A 20,924-nucleotide genomic window follows, 5' to 3' on the forward strand; every position below is an offset into this window, starting at 1 on the left:
GAATAATCAAATTTTGCCTAGATTTATTAACCACCTCCTGCAAATCAATTGCTAATTGAAGGTGTACTATAATAAAAACAAAATATCATATGTTCTGACAAATTTGTTACTTATATGATTTTTTACCTCATCAAGTGCTTCAATCTCCATGGGTGCAGAAGTGTGTGAAATGGTGCCGATGGTCTGTACACCGGCCATAACCGTGGTGTTCTGTGAAATATAGAAGAAAATGCATTTGTTTCATCAAAAGAAAAGAAAAGAAAAGAAAAGCCCCCATCAACTCGAACAGATAACCAGCGCCTGTGTTACCTGTTCGTCTTCGCGACGACCAGCAGCAGCAGCATCAATTTCTAATGCACATGAATCCTCCATGGCAGAAGAAGATCCCATCGGGTCAACAGCTGCGATCCCTCCTTGGCCCCCAACGTCATCCATGGAGTCTACTGGTTCATCCACGAAGACGGTGGCGGCGGCGGCAACTTGTCTAGGGCAAGGCACTGATCAGTGGCGGCGGCGGCCGTATTCAACGTGACTTCGGGTCGCGTCGTTCAATATTCCTCAACACGACTGAAACGAGCCGATTTGGTGCCGTCGTCAGCCGATGCGGAGCCGACGGGAACACACGCAAGCCGCCTAGTTTCTGGCTGCCGTCCGATGCAAGGCGCGTATACGTGGCGTCCATCCGGCCGAGGGGAGCAGCAGCCGCACCGTGCGCCCGTCGCTCATACAATGTTCTTCCCTTCCTGGCGAGGATGGTCTGGACGGCGTTGCTGAGCAAGCCGTAGGACACGCCCTCCGCCGTGGTGGCGTCCCCCGAGGTCTGGTCCGTCTGGCAGCCGCTGATCAGAACGCCATTGCGAGGCATAGGCGGCGCGCTCGCCGTGGTGCCGGCGTACACCTCCTTGACGCCGCCGCCGTGCGCCTGATCTTGTTCCAGGGCCCCATCGAGGTCGAGGGTGTCCACCTGTCCTCCCGCCTCGTTCCCCTCCAGCTTGGCATCCTGCCGGAGCTTGCCTGCCATGACCTGGACGAACTTTTTGATCTTGGGGCTCGCGTCGTCGCCGAAGTGACGGAACAGCGTCGTCCGGATCGTGCCCACGCCGACGTCGTCCTCGCCGGTGGTCTCCCGGAGCATCTTGATGAACGCCGACAGAGGCAGCGATCGGCTTTTGATGCTGGCGGCGTGTGCGCTTGCCCCTGCCTTGGTGTCCGTCTCCGTTCCTCCACTCTGGACGAGGCGAGGCAGGTGGATGCCCAGTGAATCGAACACGCCATGGACGATCCGTAGGAGGAAGGCACAGGCACCGAAAGGATGCCGCGTGACTCGCTCGGCCGGGTGCTCGGTTTTGTTCTGCCGAGTGCTGTTCCCAATCTGCTCCTTGGCCTTGTCGATCAGCCCGCCACTGTGGCACGAGTCTGAAACTATGGTGAAGATGCAGCCATCTGGGACTTTTGCCACGAGTTCCTTGAAATCTTGGTCTGCAGTTCGTACATGCATGAAAATTAGTATCATCTTCAAAAGTGAGAGAACTGACAAGGAAAATCTTGCTGCTGTAATGCTGTTCTCCTTCTACACGATCTCTGATGTTGTTCATTTGTGGCTAGTCGGTGCTTTGCAGGCTTGCAGCTGCAGCAGCAGAAAGCTCAGCCGAACACACCTGAATCAGCAACACCAGTAGTATCCTATTCAAGTCTGAATCCTGAGGCGTGTTTGGGTGAAAGATATATCTTATAAAACTATACAATACTTAGTTGGATTTCCTAATCACATTTATATATGTCATTATGAAAATATAGCCCATAAACATCTATCCACATTACCCACCCATACTATTTGAAAACCAAGATAAAGTACTCTCTAATCTCATCTAACCTACCCACCTATGCTATTAGAAAAAAGGGTAAAGTACGTTTTTCAACCCTCAACTTACACAAGAGTATGAATTTAACCCTCAAACAATAAAACCAGACAATCTACGCCCTCCAACTTACAAAACCAGGCACTTTACCCCCTACCCTGTTCCACCCTGGTTTTGCGCTGAACGGGTCGTCTAAAAGGGCCGTGCAAAGAGGCCGGCCCATTCACACATAGGCCAATAGTTAAAGCGCTGAAGGGCATCATAAATAACATTGACATCAATATGGATAACAGAATAGTAATTGAAGCCAACAACATGGCATATGAGATCTCAAAATACAAATTCCATAAGCCAACAACATGGCAATAACAAGTCTTCACACATAGGCCAATAGTTAAAGGGTCCCATAATTAAATAAGCCAACATATGACTAACAGAGTTCTGACATACACATGGATAGCATAGTAACAGACCAAACACTTAAGTCATAGCATCATATCTTCCTGCCACTCCCGGATGATGAAGCAGCACCAGCAGTAGGAGGAAGCATCAGGTACTGCTGGAACTTTGCCGGCATTTTTTTCTTTCTCTTTGATGGTTCTTGAGCCCTGACTTTTGCAGAGGCTGATCCAGAGCTTATATGTACAGTGACACTAGAGCTTGCTTGAGATATTGGTAATTGTGCCTTGAGGATTAGTGTAGCAGATCCTCCTTTGTCTGTAGAAACTTTAGCTACTGCACTAGTTCTTGTCACACTCCCTTATTTATGCCAATGGACTCCTTTCTCTTTTTTTGTGGCTATAAACAAATAAGATTGAGTGAATGATTACATTTTGTTAAATGCAAAAGAAACGTTGTGCATTGTTGAAAGAATGTAGACTAACCTGAGAGGTTTCCGTTGAAGTGGTCAAGTGAGAACTTCTTTTTCTACTGTTGCCTACAACTCTTGCAGTAGAACAACTTTGTTGTCCACTTGACATTCTCACAGTTGCAGATTTAGAAGGACCAACAGGTGTTGACATTCTCACAGTTGCAGATTTAGAAGGACCATCAGGTGTTGACATTCCATTTCTCTTAGCACATGATTTTCTGTTGTGCCCAACTCCTTTGCAATTTCTACGTCTAATAACTGTGCCTACCTTGGATATCCTATTGGGTTTAGGCTTCTCAGTTGACTCTCACTTTCTTGGGCCTACCTAGCAATTTAACATATGGTGGAGCTAGAGGCTTTTCCCTTTCTGAGATGGGCCAGTTGTGCATTCCCTCTACTGGTTGCAGGTAGTGACAATAGGTTTTCTTAAATTTAGTAACTGAAAAGCATGGTGCTATGTAGTCTTCTAGGCAATGTGTGATGAAGTAAATGCAACTTATTGCATGTGGACATGGCAAACCAGCCAGTTGCTAGTACCTGCAACTACATGTTCTTGCAGTAAGATCCACAGTCCACCTATGGTCATAGTGCACTACTTCATACTTGTCATTACCATTACTAATTGCATGACAGAAAACCAGACTGAGTGATGTACACATTGAGCTTCTTAAGGATGTTTGGACAGATCATAGTGGGCCATCTATCAACTTTGGTGCTATTCTCTTGGATCCTCACCATTACCTTCCTTCTAATCATTCCAAGCATGGTGATGATAGGGTAGAATCTGGCCTCCACTATCCATTTATTGAACGATTCACAAAGGTTATTGTCTACTGAGTCACAGTAAGTGCCTAACCTGAACCATGCCCTACTCCAATGACTTGGATCTATGTTCATCAGTGCATGTGCTCCTTCTCTAGTGAACTGTGCCAGTCTAGCCCTTGCCATGTTGAATAAAAGTGGGCATGATGCTTTAGCACATTTCCACCATCTCTTCTACCATTCCTTCTTCTTGAACTTTTTCCTCCAGTTGGCAAACAAGTGCCTTGCACAATTCCTATGCTCCGCCAAAGGAGCCCAGTGCTATACAACATTAAGTATTCCCTGTGTACAATAAACCATATGAGATTAACACTACTAATTACTGTAGTAGGGTTGGAAAAAATGAATAGTTGAGAATATCATACCTTCTGCTGATCAGAGGTGAACACCCAGTCTTTCCCATTACCAACTGATAAATCTCTGAACAATATGTCACAAAACCAGACCCAAATGTCATTGTTCTCTTTTTCGACAACTGCCCATGCAATAGGATACATTTGATTGTTCGCGTCCCTTCCAACAACATATAGAAGCTCACCATTGGTGGCGCCTTTGAAAAAAACACCCATCAAGACCCACTACTTTCCTGCAGCCTGCCAAGAATCCTTTCCTGCAAGCATCTAAGCATATATACATCCTCTCAAATATAGGCATCCTTTCTTGTACCTTCACTATCACAGTGCTGCCTGGGTTGCTTCTCAACAGTTCCAACTGATAATCAAAAAGCCTCTGGTACTGACCCTTTGTGGCATCAAGCATCTTCTGTAATACAATTTTCTTTGCCCTCTTGAGCTTTGCAATGCTAACATCAGCAAACATCTCCTCTTGGACTGTAACCTTCATAGCTTCAAGACTCCAAGTTGGATTTGCTCTTATCATCTTCTCACATCTCTCTGCTATTCTCCTTCCAGTGACCATTTTGTTATCTCTCCTTGGTGGACAGCTATGTTCACACTTGTAGCTTGAAATCTGCTAACTAGTTGTAGTGGAATTTGTGGTCAACAAACAAACCCAGGGACAAGTTGGCCAGTCACACTTTGCTCTCACTCTGTCACCCTCATCTTTGATAAACTTGATCACCTTCCTCTCAGCTAAAGCATACTTAATGACAACTTTCTTGAGCTGTCTTTTACCATTGAACTTCATCCCCAAACTAAACTTGGGTACTGGATCTTTCTTGCTAAACCTTGGGTACTTGCTCTCCTTTGTAACAAGTCCATCGACATCACTTCCCAAGTCCTCAAATGACTCATCTTCATCACTACTCTTGGCATAAGGGGTTACATTGCCTTCATCCTCTATAACAGTGCAATCTCTAGTTTGTGTTGTTGTACCCCAACAAATATGTCATCTAGCTGTGCTGTTTGACCAGAACTCAACTTCTTCTTGAATTCTTTGAACCTCCCAAAGTATCTCTTTGGCTTCTTCATCTTCTTCAGAGCTGCTATCATCTCCAGCAAGGAATTCACTATCAGTGCTTGATATCTCATCAGCAGGATTGCTGGCAGCACCATGACCAGGACAAGCATTGCCATCAGGACCCGTTTTTATTTGATTGTGTACAATGACTCCAGATCGAGGACTATATGGCACGATATGTCTTGTTGTAGACCCCAAGTCAACATCTTCAGGTAGTGCTTCTTCTTCATCTTCCATGTCTGCTTCATCTTCAGAGCATCCATCTCATCCTCATAATCACTTTCTTCATCTTCACTGCCATTGCAAGCCTCATCATCTGATATTTCTTGTGCAGCAGGTGCCTCAACATATACTTCTGCAAAAAATCCATCATCGGTGCATCTCAACATATCTAGGCATGCCTTGTCATCAACTAGTACTCGCAATCCATTGTGCAGTTCCCTCCCTGGAATTAACCAGTGCAACAGGGTGCCATCCAAAACAGTGCAGTGGTCCTTCCGATGCCCAAGTAATTCAGGAAGGGATACTTTGTCATGGTCAATGTAGGATGTGGCCATGGTTCCTCCACAATAGTGCATTTTCTTCCCATTATGAAGGAACTCCCCATTGTAATGGAACCTAATGTTCAGCTTCTCCAACCAATCCATGTGTCCTATGTAAACAAACCAAAAAGAAATGTATAAACAACGAATCTAGAGACAACAAGAGGGATTAAAATAGCTCAAAATCCACCAAACTGTGCCGCATTAAGCAATTGCTGATGCATAAACTACTCTGCACTACCGATCCCTAAGATTTAAACAACACTACCAAATCCCTATGCATAAACTACTCTAAAGTACCATCACCCTAAACCCTAATCTAATCCACAATCCCTATGCACAAGTGATTCCTTCGAAATCCATGCGTACTGACAACTACTACCACCACAATGATGATTCCAAGGAGGAAAGGGACAGCCAACTCACCTCTGTGCCTTAACCCTTAACGCTTGAACTACATCAACTCCACGAGGAAATCGCTGCCGGCCATGGAACGAACATTGGCACCACGCATTGGAGTGCTTGCCTCAGCTGGACGATAGGAAATCAGCAGCAGTAGAGCATTGGAGTAATCATGGATTCCCGGTGCCACCGCACCAGCAGCGCGCAGCCTGTCCTCGGCCAACCGACCACCCACCGCTGCACGCCAGGCCCCTGCCGTCGCACGCCGCTTGGCGCTCGGCCACCGCGTAGCGCGCACGGCACGCGCGTACCCGCTGCCACTAGGCCGCTGTGTCGGGGGGAAGCGAGGGGAGGAGCGGAGGATGGTGGGGCAACGCGGCACGGAGCACGGTGGGGCGATGCCGCAAGGAAGACAGTGGGGCGGCGTCGGAGGGAAGCAAGCAGAGGCGCCGTCTCCTGTCGGGCAGCTGCTGCTTGGTCTAGGGTTCTTCGTGGGGGTCGGCAGCAGGGACGGGAGTGAATGGGCCGGCATCTTTGCACGGCCCTTTTAGATGACCCGTTCAGCGCAAAACCAGTGTGGAACAGGGCAAGGGGGTAAAGTGCATGGTTTTGTAAGTTGGAGGGTGTAGATTGTCTGATTTCATAGTTTGAGAGTTAAATTCATACTCTTGTGTAAGTTGAGGGTTGAAAAAACGTACTTTACCCTAGAAAAAAATAATCTAAAACCCCTAAATTTTCATATAATTAAGACAAACACCTCTGTTGTTTATATAAAAAATAAAGTAACACTATGGAAAAATAATCTAAAGCGACCCTTAAATTTACACATTATTAAAAACAAATAACCCCATAAATTTAAATATAAATTTGGGTATAAAATATCCTAAATTTGGAAAAATTCTAGAAATTCAGACACTAAAAATATAGCAACTCCCAGACCACAACTCTAGTTAATTGAGTTGTAACAGAACTACACAACAAACTCCGGGTAGTACAGGCAGAGCCCGCCGCACCTTTGATGAGGTTGTCGTCGCATGGCACGATGCACTCGTCGTCCTCACCGATCTCGGCGGCAGCTGCATCCCATGGGCGCTGTAGTGGAAGAAGAGCGTGTCCCCGGGCCGGGCGTCCCCAACAAGCCGCTCGAGCTTCTGCCTCGAATTTTTTACTATTTGGCCCTTTTTCGAAAGTTTCTCACAAATAGACCCCTGGCGGAAAGAATTCTGGAAATGGACCCTTGGCTCGGCGCCAGAGTGACTGGCGCCGAGCTCGGCGCCACGGTCACTGGCACTGAGGTCCTGGGCATGGGGAAATGGCCTGCCAGGGGCTCGGCACCAGAGTGACTGGCGCTGAGCTCGGCGCCGTAGATCTTGGCGCCGAGCTCGGCGCCAGTCACTCTGGCGCCGAGCCCCCTAAATATCTACCGCCCCACCTTTCTTCTTCTCCATCTCACCCTAGCCGCCCCTGCCCGCGCCGTCGCCGCTCCACCGTCGTGCCCGCGCCCACGCCCGCCCGCGCCATCGCGCCACGCCACGCCGCCCGCGCCCACCCGCGCCGAGCATGCCCATGCCGCGCCGCACCGCGCCTGCCCGTGCCGAGCACGCTCCGCGCCGCGCCCGCCCGCGCCATGGCCGAGCCCTCCCATGCCGCTGCTGCTCCAGCGGTCGAGCCCGTGCCCTCGCCGCGCCACGCCGCCGCCGCTACTCCCTTGCCCGAGCCCGCACCGCGTCGTCGTGCCCTCACGCTGTTGCCCGTTGGTTGGCTGCAGCACCGAGCCGCCACGCCCTCCTCCGCTGTCCTCGCCTTTGTCTCCACCGGTGGCCTCGGCCTCGCCCTGCCTTGCCCCCTCCACCGTCGGCCTCGCCCCGCCTCCTGCGCCCGTCGAGCCGGTCTTGCCGCGCGAAGCGCCGGGCACCCCGCGACCGCCGCGCGCCACCTCTGTCGTTGGCCACGCCACCACAGGCCCGGATCTTCGCCTTGACCTACGCCCATCGTCCGTCGACCCAGAAAGGTAAAAAATATGAATATGCAATGTACCTATTTAGTTGGTGTTTGTTATTTACTAGTTATACTGTGATGACTTAGTTAGTTGATTTAGTGAGATATATATGTAGATAGATAGAAACATAGATACATTGGTAAATAGATATAGTTAGATAGCTACTTAGATATGTAGTTATATTTGTAGTTAACTACATATGATCTAGCTATTTAGTGAGTACACTATAAATATATACGTAGTTATTATCATGATTACTTAGTTTGTAGTTAGAAAGTACTTGTTAGGTGCTATCTATCGTCTATTTTGGACTAAAGGACATGTGTTTTGTTACGTTTTTGAAATAGATGGACAACCTAGTGACCATATATCATGGAGGCACGGTTGAAAGCGATCATTATGGATATGTTGAGTTTCTTGACATGCAAAGCGTGCTTGTGCTATTCAATGATAGGCCTTCATTTAGTGAGATGGTTGCAAGGGCTCGGGAGGAGCTGCATTGCTTTGGAGTTGATGACATTGCAGTTGATGGTGTACTGCACCTAGGTTGTCCTCCGAACATCTTCAGGCGAATGATCTCAATTGGTTGTGCGGATCAGTGGGACAACTATGTGAGATCGGCTATGAAGAGCCAGTTGCAATGTTTAGATGTGGTTGTTCGTCGGGTGTTAGTTGATCCAATCCCTCATGGGTTTACCCTAGCAATGGATCATCCGGCACACATCGACCCTCCCATTCCGGAACCTTACCTGCATGTGCAGATTGCGCCTATGGTTCCTGATGCTCAATCTGCCCCTAATGCGTTATTTGGAGATGGTTGTCATACTCATGTTTTCGTGGCAGATCCTCCTTATGAGATCCCTTTGACACAAAATCATCTGAGTAAGTGTCTTAACCGCATGGTTTTTGGGAGCTTATCCCGTTCCTTACATCTATTTCTTTCATTCTTTCCTCATTTCTGTAATGACGTTGCAGGAGACATTCCTGAGAATATGGATGTGCCCCATGTTGCTACGCAGGTGCACTTTGGAGATGGATTTCGTGGCTCTAATAATGTTGAAATTATGAATGATTCGGAGCCATATGAGATGGCTAGGGCTCTTGATTCTGATGATGATCCTCCTGTTGGAGAGCTGACGGAGAGTGATGTTGAGATGATGAGGCGTATCTTTCTCGACCGCCGTGATCCTAGAGTTCATGAGTTTAGTGATCTTGCTCATTCCGATCTAGCGTTTGCAGAAGGACGTGATGATGAGCTCCTAGAAGCTCCTGAGGCCGGTCCTAACATGGTAATTGAGGAGGGGAGGGTGTTCAATGACCTCCCTACTTTGAAGAGGTGGTTGCAGGCTTTTGCAGTGATACGAAAGAGGCCTTACAGGGTATTGCATTCATATGTGGAGCGCTGTTACACAGTTGTGTGTGACAAGAAACGCTGCCCATGGAGGGTTTGTGCAAGGAAGCAACAGATGACCGGAAAATAGAAGATCACAAAAGTTGTTGGGCCACACAATTATGCTGACCATGAGCTGACACTGAGGCATCGACAGTTGCCATCTACCCTCATTGCCATGCGGTTGATGGGAATTTTGTAGGGAGAACCCAACATGAAGGTAAGAACAATTATCAGGACCGTTGAGGCGTTGTATGGAGGATATGTGATAACTTATGGTAAAGCATGGAGGGCTAAGCAGCGAGTGTGGAAGATGATATATGGGGACTAGGAGGATGGGTATGAGCAGCTGCCAGTTCTTTTCAATGCAATCAAAGCGGTGAATCCAGGCATGCATTATGAGTACATCCCAAAACCTAATGCATGGAAGGATGGAGGCAGATATTTTTTCGTGCCTTCTGGTGCTTTTCTCAGTGTGTCGAGGCCTTTAGGCACTGTTGTCCCGTCTTCTCCATTGATGGTATGTTCTTGATTGGCAAATACTAGGGCACACTTCTTATAGCCATATCCTATGACGCGAACAACAAGTTGGTTCCTTTGGCATTTGCTTTGGTTGAGAAGGAGAACAATGACAGTTGGGGATGGTTCTTGAGGCTAGTCCGGATACACGTAGTTGGCCCTGGTAGGGAGGTTGGCATCATATCTGATAGGCATTAGGGCATACTTAATGCCGTGCGAGAGCAGTTAGAGGGGTATGCACCTTTGCACCATCGTTGGTGTACTCGACACCTTGCCGAGAATCTACTACGGAAGGACGGTGTCAAGAAAAACTTTGATCTATTCCAGGAGGCTGCTCGATAGCTTGAGGACAAGTACTTTAGGGAAAAGTTGGAGCAGGTCAGAACCGCATCAAATGCAGAAGGTAGACAATGGCTCACAGGTTTGATGAGGGATTTGGAGAAATGGACGACAGCTCATGACGACGGTGGCTGGAGGTACGAGTTTCAGTGCAGCAACATGGCAGAGTCATTCAATAAGTTGCTATTGGGGATATGTGGTATGCCCGTGAATGCAATTGTTCAATTCACCTTCTATAAGCTTATTACCTGGTTCAACGATAGACACACCCATGCATTGCAGTTGAGGAGTGATGGAGAGATATGGGCTCCGAAACCAAAGGCACACCTAGAGAAGGCAAGAGAAAGGGCTGGCACACATGAGGTTGCATGCTTTGACCACACCACAGGGACTTATCAGGTCAAGCATAGGGGCGGTACAACGTCCGATGGCGAGGTCCGAGAGTTGAGGATACATGTGGTTGTCCTCTAAGATTTCAAGTGCACTTGTGGTAAACCAAGGCAATACCACTTTGTATGTTCGCATTTGGTGGCAGCAGCTAGGCATCACAACTATAATATCAAGAGGAGGATACCTCACGAGTTCAATGTCAACACGCTTGTGAACACATGGAGCCCCCGCTTCGTGCCTTTCCGGGACCCTGGAGAGTGGCCTCCATATGATGGGCCGAAGTACATTGCGGATCCAGCTTACCATTGGAACAAGCGTGGATCAAGGCAGAGGACGAGGCATAGGATGGTTATGGATTAGATACCCAGAAGAACTAGGCGTGGGAGAGGAACTCCATTTGTTACTGATCCCGAGCAGTACGAGTGCGGCAAGTGCGGTAGACTTGGCCACAACTCATGAAGTTGCCGTTGGCAGATTAGTGAGGTAGGACTATTGGTTTATAGTATTATTTTATATTTGTCTTATCATATATTTAATTATGCATGTCTCAATTTATGCTTGTATTTGTGTCAATTACTTATACATTTATAAGTTCATGTTTCATTGTACATTGCAATTCTAATTCATTCACTTTTTTTGTAGGATGGAGCAATTCCACCTGCTCGACCCGACGTACGAGGAGACCCACCGAGGACGTATCGTTGCGCTGGGGTAGGTAATAATCTATAAGTTTTATCCGTACATGTGTTCGTGAAGTAACATGTGACTAAGTTATATTCGATGCAGGACCTTCCGCACCTTCATTCTAGGACCCACAGTGGGTTCTTGGACATTCGGTACGACGATAGGTACACTCCTTTCCTACAAAGAGCTGGCCTCGATGTCATCTCCTTTTAGGTTTGTCGTGGGTTGCCCAAGTTCAACTCAGCGGCGATAACTGCGTTGGTAGACAGGTATTAAAGTGAATCATTGCCTCCATTCATGGCCATTTGTTCATGCGATTGACTTTTTGACAAGTAATCTTGCTTGGTCTTAAATATAGGTGGCGGCCGGAGACTCACAGCTTCCACCTACCTTTCGGGGAGATGACAGTCTCACTTCAGGGCTGTCAGAAGATGTTAGGCCTAAGGATTCATGGAAACCCAGTCACTGGGCAGTGCAGGTCAGAGGGCTGGAGAGCATGAGTGGAGGCCTTCCTTGGGCGCGAGCTTGGCGAGCAAGGGGCTCGCACTTCTGGAGTTCCCATCTCATGGCTACGTACAGAGTTTGCACAGTGTCCTGAGGAGGCAGATGAGGAGACGGTTGGGTACTACTGCCGGGCGTGGATCCTACACCTTTTTGCTTGCGTTCTCTTTCCCGACGCGACAGGTGACAATGCGTCATGGATGTGGATCCACTACCTCAGTGACTAGGACCAGGCGGGTCAGTATAGCTGGGGCTCTGTAGTCTTGTGTTTTCTATACCGGCAGCTGTGCGAGGGGTGTCGTCGGTCTACGGCGAACCCGTCACTTGGTGGATGTGTGTACCTGTTACAGCTGTGGATGTGGGCTCGTTTTCCAGTTGGTCATCTAGAGGTACTGGCTCGTCGTGAGTGGTTCCAAGGTCAGCCTCCAAGTCGCCAGCCGACGTGGGCGTACCTTTGAGACCAGGTCAGGGTTCCGCACACGAGGATAGACCGGGCATACATTGAGTACACGAACGAGCTAGATTCGCTGACGGCGTCTAGTGTAAGTAAATTTTATTTTCCATGCTGCTTTTAAAAGGATTAGTATACCATCTAACATCTTATTTGGACATGATGCAGGTGGAGTGGGAGCCATATGGTGGAGAGGACGCACTTCCTTTTCAGCTGAGCAACGTATGTGGGGCCGACGACTACTTCTATAGGATGAGGTGCCCTCTAATATGCTTCTATGTTGTCGAGTACCACCTGCCAGATAGGGTTGCACGCCAATTTGGAGTGAGACAGCTTTGGCCTATGCCTCTGTTCTTAACTGGCGTTGACTTACACAAGTAAGTGTTTTGATATTTCAAATGTCTCATGATGATGGTCCATTTCTTATAATATGGTGCCACGTACGTGGATTAATGTAACGATGACATACGTGCAGGTTGGATCGTTAGAGGAACAAGAAGATTTTTGACTGGGAGAGGCACCACCAGTCCTACATTGAGGAATGGGAGGAGATGCACGACAACCTAGACGACAACAACGAGCCGCACACGAACCGTGAGTTCAGGTGGTACCAAGCTTGGTACCAGCGTTCAACAAGGTGCAGGCTCAGGCTACAGTGGACCGAAACTGACTACGCCGACATCAAGTCCTCCAACGATGAAGACACGACGTACGACCGGTCCACTCGTGCAGGAAGGCAGGTGTAGACAGGACCGATCTTGGACAGAGTGGTAAGCCAATCGCCTTATTTTGTTACGTTTAGTTATATAACAATACATTAGGCGTTCTTGGACTGACATTAGGAGTTATCTATTGTAGTTATTGCAACCTTCGAGCCGTATAACCCTTATAATAAGTTACATTCTTGTACAAAAGAAAACAAAACTAAATGCTATCTGTTCAGAAGTCTTATTATTGAAAACTTTGTTGCAGGGCAATACACTGAGAAGCTCAGTTGAAGAGATCGAGCGTGTTCGGCCGAGAGTCAATGATGACTACATATTTGGCTTCCTAGATGTAAGATTAAAAATATTCTTTCAAACAAATCATTAATACGTTATATTCTTTTAGTTAACATAGTTTTGTACAACAGAGGCTGTCACGTCGTCTACGCCGTGCGGCTGGTCGTTGTGGTTGCAGGACAAACATGACGCATGACGTGTACGATCCTTCCGCAGGAAGAGGAGCCTTGGGTTCCTCTAGTCAAGCAGCTACAGGGGACGGGGAGGAGGACGAGGAGGCCGATGACAACGATGACATGGACAAGAGGCACGATGAGCTTGGGCCCTCTCAGCTCCATGACGCTCCATCGACTCATCCTACACCGCCTCTAGGCACTAGGCGACGCCGTCCGTGTGACCCTTACACTCCAGGCACCAGCGCTCTGGGTCACAAGGGTAGGGGCAAGAGTAGGAGATAGTGAGGGACGCGGTAGGTGTTACTATGAACTATTGTGAATTTTGTATTTACTTTTCTTTAACTATTTGAGACTGTATGGACATTGTGGACTATTTGGACTTTGCATGACATATTATGTTGGTTGTGATATTCGTTGTGGTTGCATTATGCTTGTTGGATGATTAAATGTTTAGAATATATATTGATGTCTCTGTTTGTAACTGTGGATGCTCCTAATACAAGACTGTATATTGCGAATTTTTTGCGTGAACCTTTAATCATACTATACTTGTACAAAGGCACAAATGTAGTACACAAATTAACTATAAATTTATTACGTGTATAATCCAGGAATATTTGTACATACGCTATGTAGAAGAATCTAGGATTACCAAGCAACAGTGAACGAATCTATGCTTTTCAGACAATAAACATAGACTTTTCAGATACACGGACAGCATCGAATTATCACATCACTGATATAGACCTTTCAGATGCATGGACAACATGCAAGGAAGCACAACTAAACTCTATCTCCACCATCCATCTTATGACTGTTTGATCCAAGGGCTGAGGTGAAGAGGCACACGGATCGCTGACATGGCACATTGGCAGGCCTCCATTCCTCATCTCAACCTATAAATAACCACTCACTCCCTCTCATTCACACAAACAACAAGGAAGAAGAACACTCCTCAACATTTGCTTTTGTTGTAGTACCAATGTCTGGAGGGTTGTCCAGAGGAAGAGGAAAGGGGAAGAAAACTACCTGGGGGTGGGAGGGTCCTCTTGGTCCCGATTTCTTTTAGGAAGTTCTTTATGAGAGGTTCCCAGTTGAGAGCAAAAGTGATTTCACCAAAAAGGCACCACTGAGAGAATATGATGAAAGGAAAGAAGAGTGGCCAAAATGCATGCATGGTGAGGACTGCCTAGTGCAGATGTTCACCGAGGGAATAGATGGAGGTCGTCATTTCTTCAAATGCCCGCGAGCATGGGTAATTGCTATTACCATTTGTTTCTTCAATATGTTTGTCTTGTATATCACTTACACGACATACTTTTTGTAGTCTTCCTTGGCCGAAGAAAACTATGGGTTCAGTAGGTGGGTCGATCCTCGACCTATTTATCCGCATGCGGAGTACATCTACTACCTACAAGACCGTATCTTTGATCTAGAAAGGGAAGTTAGCAGCGGTTACAAGGACGACGAACAGGACGACAACAATAATGGTGCCAATTCACAGGAGGCACTCTGCAATGATCCATATTGCACCTGCCCTAACCACAAGAAAAAGAGGCCTCCCCCATCACCCCCGCCACCACCACCACCAACAACGGGAGGCTACTATGGAGAAGGTGCAACACAATTTGCTATGTGGCCACACTACCAGGATGACTTTATCTTTTTCTTATGGAGAACCCCAAGTTGAATTATCTAAGGCATGTTAGGTTTAATTACCGAAGGCATGGTTTAATTACCTAAGGCATGTTAGGTTTAGTAAAAGAAAACTATGTACCCAGGTTCAGTACATGTAGTCACATGCCATTTAATGTGTTTCGTGTGTTGATTTCTATAATGCCGTATGTCGTTAACTGTTTTTTGCAGCACGTGTTCAAATGGAAATACGTCCGTATCATTAAGCGGAATATTAAGACCATTGATAATGAAAACAACCACATAATGAAAAGTTCAATACTATGTCACATTACACAACATATTAATACTACAACTAAGTGCCGACAGTAGACATATGGGCAAATGCACTTCCAAATCCTCAATCTGAAACGTATTGAGTAAGCAACTCATCATCCGAGTACCAGTCCTCTACTACAACCCTGTTGCTGTGGCTAGGCTCAACTGTGTTGCTCTAACCTACCTATCGCTTGTAGTAAGCGGCCTCCGCTTCATCTGCAGCCGCTACGGCCTGAGTGAAGAATGCGTTGTCATCCTCCTCTGCCTATAAGCCCGCCTTTGCTAGAGCGATGAGCTCGCTCAGTCTGCCAGTGTCGTCGTCAGCCTCCTACGCCTGAATGCCCGCCTCTGCTAGAGAGATGAGCTCGCTCAGTCTGCTAGTGTCGTCCTCAGTCTCCTGTGCCTATATGCCCGCCTCTGCTAGAGCAATGAACTCACTCAGTCTGCTAGTGTCGTCCTCATCCTCGTCTCCATCATCACACAACACAATCGGTGATTGAACGGTGCGACCAGCTCGTGATCTATGGCCATCTAACTTCTTCTCCTCATACCTTGCACGAGCCACCTCTGCAGCATGTTCCCCGCTGCAACTAATCCCTTGATATATAAAATGCAATCAGTTAGCAACTCGATAATATTACATTTAAAACCAGGCAATGAAAAAAAAGTTTTCAAGCACTCACAGCATATAATGTAGCAACATGCTCGTTCAAGACCTGCATCTGTACTCTTGTCTCCTCCCTTGCCTCATTCTTTGCCCTCTCCTCCTCTAACGTCGTCCGTCTCTCCAATTCCCATTTGTTAAGCCCAACATCGATCGGGTTATAAATACCGCGTTGTCTAGCAAACTCACGCATCTTTTCTTTGTGATGTTTAACGAATAGGTTGACGTAGTCAGATCCATATCCCCTCTTCCGTGCAATTACTTGCCTCTTCTTCAGTTCATCCAAGAACTTAGCTTGACCATCATAACATTCCCAACTGCATTTCCTAGTGCTCTGTTCAAAACAAATATTATATCATATATGTCTTAGCAAAACAAACAAAATACGATTTCATGTTTACCAGAAAAATAACGAACCTCATCATACTCAATCATATGGCCGCAATAATGACCTATTCCAAGCTCCGAAGAGACTAGGCCATAGTTGGATTTTACACCACATTCGCACATGACAGGAGATGCTTTGTAGATTACCCGTTCTTTCTTCTTTTCCTTAACCCTCCGCGGTTCTTCCGGCCATTGGTTCTTAGGACCATACAACCACTCCTTGAAACGACACTTCGCCATTGAATACACCTAAATAATGAGATATTAGTACATGAACACATATAGCTCAAGATTTTAACACATACACTTTGCACTTACTTCATGCTTGTTTGGACACACAAACTCCAACGTATTCTCAGGGTTTATCACAGCTCGATCTCCGCAATCGCACAAAGGAGGTTCCTCGAGTCGTCTAACTGCGGCTAGGTGCTTCTCCTTAGCCGTCATTGCCGGAGGGTTTGGGGGGGTGGAACCCACCGCTTGAAGTGCTCACGTGGATGTCTCCCTCTAAACCAATCGTCGAAAAAGAGGTACCTAGGATCAAACTTGTCTGCACCATCGATTCACTAAAAGAAAAGGCACCTCTCATGGTCCTATACAACGAGATTCCAACAAATTATTAGTACCATACTTAAACAAATAAAGAAAAAAGATAGTACAAACAATTTCTTACATTAAACCGACTACATGTGTAGAAGCAACGCGCGGCTGTGTCCGGATGTTTCGATTGAAAAACATGGGCCAGAAAACCACAGTCACAGTTAGGGATAGGAAGGTCAGGAGGAACGGGGGCATCTTTGCTAGACGCGTCGGGGTATAATTCTCGAAGACGACCCTGTTTTCGCCAAAACTCCTTCCGAAACATTTCTTGCATCTAACAAATAGGATGTAATTTAACAAACATAAATAAAAACATCACAACAAAATATCAATGAGAACCATAACTACAATACAATCAATTTCGTTCTAAGAACCAAAAGCAGTTAACATTATACCCTAAACCTAGGGTTTCTCATTTCATCCACAACAATGAACCCATAACATAACTACATGCGGCTTAGTTTGCTAGCTTTTTTCACGCCTTGGAATCAACCAACGGTTGTATAATACATATATTGAGGGATACAATGAAACCCTAAGTGATGACGATTCTTAGATTCAAAAATCCGACTAATATGTACCGAATCGATGCGAGAAAAACAAGGAGGTGAGCGAGTATACCTTGCTCTCGAAGATCTACGGATCAAATCAAGGTTTTCAAGGTCCAATATGTCGATTCGTGAGGTAGGGTGAAGTGACGAGAAAAAAACCCGAGACGGAGGAGAAATAAGAGGAAGAACGCTTGGGGAAGGCGCCATTCATTATGGCGTCGAGCCCCTGGCAGGCCATTTCCCCGTGCCCAGGACCTGGGCGCCAGTGACCGTGGTGCCGAGCTCGACGCCAGTCACTCTAGCGCCGAGCCAAGGGTCCATTTCCGAAATTCTTTCCGCCAGGGGTCTATTTGTGAGAAACCTTCGAAAAAAGAATCAAATAGTAAAAAATTCGGGCAACCGGATGTTGGCCCCCGTGGGCGCCGGGCGTGGACGGGTCGGCGTCGGCGAGGACGCGGATGTCCGCTTCGGCGAACCCGAAGCGTTCGACGAGGCAGCGGCGCATGCGCGTCACGTCGTTGAAGCAGCCCTTCAGCTCGTCGTCCCGGCCAGGGTAGTTGATGCCCACCAGCACCGTGCGCTTCCGCCCCATCGCCGCCGTCACGCCGCGCATGCACACGCAAGCGACGCGCTTAGCTAGGCTTCCTTGCTTGAGGTGGTGGGCTGATGGCGGCCGGAATGGAACTCGATCGGGCTGGTGCGTGCGGCAACGAGTTGTCGATTGGCCTTTCTTTGGCGCCGATCTGGCAGCTCGTGCAGAGTTGGTGGAGCTCGAGTGCAGAGTTGGTGGAGCTCGAGTGCCGGTGCCCTCGTGCGAGGTGCAGTGCAGAGTTCATTCCCCTGCTATTTTCTATTCGCTGGAGACTTGAGTCACCGTGTACGAGTACATTAATTCATTCATATTCATACTCATACGTTACATGCAGTTCTCGAGCGGGAGTAAAATATGTCATCTTGTGCAGAAACAATCCATTCCCAAATTTCAGCAAAAAACATAGCCACTGGTCCATCACACACGTACACCATAACAGTGACAATATACTACAAATACTGCAATCCACAGGGCAAACCCAATGAATCAGCATATAAAAGCCACACTGGCATTCTCATCGCTGCAGTAGAGCCCAGGCTGTTGGGTGTAGCCCTGTTTCGACAGCATCTTGCGCGCTTTCAGCACGAGCTCCTTGTTTGTTACCGGCCCGTGCTCTACGAGGATGGCCTGGATGGCATTGCTGAGCGCACCGTAGGACACACCCTTCGGTGTGGTCGCATCGGCAGACGTCTGGTCGGTCTGGCACCCACTGATCAAGACACCGTTGCTTGGCACCCTCGCCGTCGTCCCGGCATACACCTCTTGGTCGCTGTGCACATTTTGTTTCATGGCTGGGTCGAGCTCTTCTTCCTTGACATCAAGCTGCTTTCAGGAATTCCTGTGCCAGGGCGCCCATGAAGCCCACAATGCCACCATGCTGTCCCTGCTGTAACTTGTTCAGCATGACCTTCATGAACTTCTTTATCTTCGGACTGGCGTCGTCTCCGAAGAGGTTAAAAAGTGTTAGCCGGATTGAACCTACATCAATGTCATCCTTCCCAGTCTTCTCCTTGAGCATCTCGATCAATGTCGAGAGAGGTAGCGACCGGTTTTTGACGTGGGCATCAGCTGTGTTGATGTAGCGCGACTCTTCGTCACCATCGTCACCGTGACCTTGCCGGTGGCTATGGCTACGGTGGGGCAGGTGAATTCCTTTAGACTCAAACACGTCCCGAACAGTATCTTTGAGGAATTCCCGGAAGCTAGTGTCAGAAGCAGGCCGTTCTTCAAGTTCACGGCTCTAGGGTCTGGTTCTGCTTGGTGCTGTGGCCAATCTGCTCCTTCGTCTTGTCAAGTAGTCCTCCACTGTGGCACGAATCAGAAACTATGGTAAAGAGACAGCCACTGGGGACTTTTTGCACAAGCTCCGTGAAATCTTGGTCTGCAGTTCATAAAAGAACATCAGTTACTTCTTTTAACCTCTATGAATGGAGCATTCAAACATGAACTAGATAAAATGGCACACAATTGGATTCAGGCATAGCTGTTTGCTGAGTGCTGACATGTATTAAAACTGATCTTTTTGGCCCAAATTCTAACATTTTCTAAGGAGATAAACTCTGTTTGTAAGAATGCTTAAAATTTTGTTAACATTTTTCACTATTGTCAAAGTGATCAGAACAATTTCAGCCTTTCAGGAATTGCATTTTCAACTCCCAAGCTAGAAATTTACAATGTATAGTATTCCTCTGGTAAAGTAAACACATAATGCGGATCTAAATTATTAGCATCATCTTTTGAATATGCAGACCCTGGTTATGAGTAGACATCTGAAATCTTTTTCGTTATTACTGGCCTAAAATCATATCCATTTCTGGTTCAAATATAATTTGTGCAATATGAATTCATAGTCACGTAGGAATCAACCCAATCATTCACTTACATTACCACAATGCTATCATGTTCAGTCACAGATTAAACGAATAGCAATCTGATTTTGTCATTCTCAAACCCCACCTACAATTCGATCCCCACTTCTCGATTAGCCCGACCCACCAATCCACCATAGCAACTAGCAAGCAACAGAGGGGCAGAACTCGCACACCTGTGATAAGGTTCATGTCGCAGGGCACGATGCACTCGTCGTAGCCGGTGTCGTCGTCCTGCCCGGTCTCGGCGGGCAGCCGTGTGCCGTGTCCGCTGTAGTGGAAGAAGAGCAGGTCCCCGGGCCGCGCGTCCCCGACGAGGCGCGCGAGTTCCCGCCGGATGTTGGCCCCCGTGGGCTGCGGCGCGGAGCCGTCGTCGATGAGGACGCGGATGCCGGACTCGTCGAAGCCGAAGCGGTCGACGAGGCACCGGCGCATGCGAGCAACGTCGTTGTGGCAGCCCTTGAGCTCCGCTTTGGTGCCCGGGTAGTTGATGCCCACCAGCACCGCGCGCTTCACCGCCATCGGTCCCTTTTATGAATTCGAAGCCGCGTCGCGTCGAATCGGCGGCCGGCGACGGTAAGGCGAGGCTACGCGGCGGCGCGGTGCCGGTGCGTGCGTTCGACGGTTTCGAGGAAGAGGAGGATGGTGGTGGCTGGCTGGTGGGTGGGGCTTTGGACTTTTGGGTGGGACGCTCGCCGGCCGAGCTGTCTATTGGCGCTCCGATCTGGCAGGTCGCGTGGGGATGGTTGGTGGGAAGGTGGTGGGGCCGTGCTAGGTGGTCATCGCTGGTCGCGGATTTCTATTGGTGGGTCAGCGTCTCAGCGACTCGGCGTCGGGCTAAAAAAACGTGTTTTGTCTGCACGTGCTGTTTTCCTCGGTGTCATACGGTGTTTTGAATCTGTAGCCCGTTTGTGGTTCGTAAGTAAAAGACGCTGGATTGCTAA

General features: G+C 47.8%; 2 pseudogenes; both read right to left on the minus strand.

Moving 5' to 3' along the window:
* Nucleotides 1–523: 523 nt before the first annotated feature.
* On the minus strand, nt 524–18,112 carry LOC136511086 (metacaspase-4-like; annotated as a pseudogene).
* A 346-nt stretch (nt 18,113–18,458) lies between these two features.
* LOC136513261 (metacaspase-5-like) lies at nt 18,459–20,657 on the minus strand (annotated as a pseudogene).
* Nucleotides 20,658–20,924: the final 267 nt, after the last annotated feature.

This window comes from Miscanthus floridulus, chromosome 16, assembly GCF_019320115.1.
Source record: "Miscanthus floridulus cultivar M001 chromosome 16, ASM1932011v1, whole genome shotgun sequence".
Lineage (NCBI taxonomy): Eukaryota > Viridiplantae > Streptophyta > Magnoliopsida > Poales > Poaceae > Miscanthus > Miscanthus floridulus.